General features: G+C 43.8%; 1 long non-coding RNA gene across 1 annotated transcript in view; it reads left to right on the forward strand.

Moving 5' to 3' along the window:
* The first annotated feature begins 324 nt into the window (after nt 1-324).
* Nucleotides 325-1764, forward strand: part of LOC138950799 (uncharacterized) — a 6177-nt gene continuing 4737 nt past the window's right edge. Inside the window, exon 1 of the long non-coding RNA XR_011450799.1 lies at nt 325-1336. This is a non-coding gene — a long non-coding RNA (uncharacterized lncRNA). The remainder of the gene's footprint in view (nt 1337-1764) is intronic.

Here is a 1764-nt window from a genome sequence, read left to right on the forward strand (position 1 = left end):
GCTAGGCCCTGGTAGTAGCTCCGTCAATTAAAACTTTAAAATAATCGTAGCAAGGTAGCCACAGCGAGGTTTCCAAAATTATCACCGCACCAACTCCACAGGAAGCCGGTAGAAACGGAAACGGAGGTATAGTACAGTGGAACCCTCATTTAAGACCCCCCATTTTAAGACTCCCTCCATTTTAAGACTCCCTCCATTTTAAGACTCCCTCCATTTTAAGACTCCCTCCATTTTAAGACTCTCTATTTTAAGACTCCCTCTATTTTAAGACTCACTCCATTTTAAGACTCACTCCATTTTAAGACTCACTCCTTTTTAAAGACTCACTCCTTTTTAAGACTCCCTCCATTTTAAGACTCCCTCCCTCCATTTTAAGACTCCCTCCTTTTTAAGACTCCCTCCATTTTAAGACTCCCTCCATTTTAAGACTCCCTCCTTGCTTTTTCAGACTTTCTGTTCATAACCTCTGTAAATTGACCTCCATTTTAAGACTCCCTCCTTTTTAAGACCATGTTTTCTCAGACTTTGAAGGTCTGAAAGGGGGTTAATCCACTGTAGTAGGTGTTTATCCGACGTTCCGGGATCTGCATATAGGGTTTTCAAGCGGGCGATATTGCGCACTCTGGTAGGTTAGAGGGTGAATAACGTATTTTCACATTCCAGTTACCACATTGTAATGTGCTTGTGTAAATTGAAAATGTCACTTTTCAGTTACCTTCTTCTTCTTCAGCGTTCGATGATGGCTGTGTCTAAATTCGTTGGCCCGTGATGTTGACAAAGTGGGCTGTCAGTATTCCAGTTACCACATTGTAATGCTTGTGTAAATTGCTAATGTCACATTCCAGTTACCACATTGTAATGCGTGCGTAAATCGCTTATGTGCTTGTGCTTCTTACAATTTTAGTGGTTGTAGACACTGGCACTACCCCCCGCGGGTTAGGGGGAGTCCCATATTGGTTGGGACGAGAAAGAATTTACCCGATGCTCCCCAGCATGTAGTAAGAGGCGACTAACGGATTCTGTTTCTCCTTTTACCCTTGTTAAGTGTTTCTTGTATAGAATATAGTCAATTTTTGTAAAGATTTTAGTCAAGCAGTATGTAAGAAATGTTAAGTCCTTTGTACTGGAAACTTGCATTCTCCCAGTAAGGTAATATATTGTACTACGTTGCAAGCCCCTGGAGCAAGTTTTTGATTAGTGCTTTTGTGAACAAGAAACAATTGACAAGTGGCTGTATCCCATCTCCCCCCTTCCCCCGTCGCGATATAACCTTCGTGGTTGAAAACGACGATAAACACCAAATAAATAAACGAAGAACACTGGCACTTTATGCAAGGCACTGTAAATATATTTTATATTGTGTCTTTATATTATACAAGTGACATATCACATGTGCCGTGTTATTGCAGGGCCGGACTACCGGGGGGGGGGGTTATGGGGGTTGCGCAACCCCCCCCCCCCCCCCCCCCCCCCCCAGCCTAAACATGTACCTCACTTATTTTTTTTATTATTTATTATTATTGTTTATTTTATGCCGTTTCATGCAAGGAGCGACCATTTTCCTATCTCAGAATATGACCTACCCATCAGCTTCAGGGGCCCCACAAGGGGCTCTGCCCCTTGACCCCGCCAGAGGGAACATCCCCCTGTACCACCACTGGCAACCCCCCTCCCTCCCCCCTCCTCTTAGCCTAGTCCGGCCCTGTATTGCTTTGTGGCCTTGTTATAAAAAGTGATCTGGTTTATGATCTGGTGTGTGGTCCA

Source organism: Littorina saxatilis, linkage group LG16 (assembly GCF_037325665.1).
Source record: "Littorina saxatilis isolate snail1 linkage group LG16, US_GU_Lsax_2.0, whole genome shotgun sequence".
Classification (NCBI taxonomy): domain Eukaryota; kingdom Metazoa; phylum Mollusca; class Gastropoda; order Littorinimorpha; family Littorinidae; genus Littorina; species Littorina saxatilis.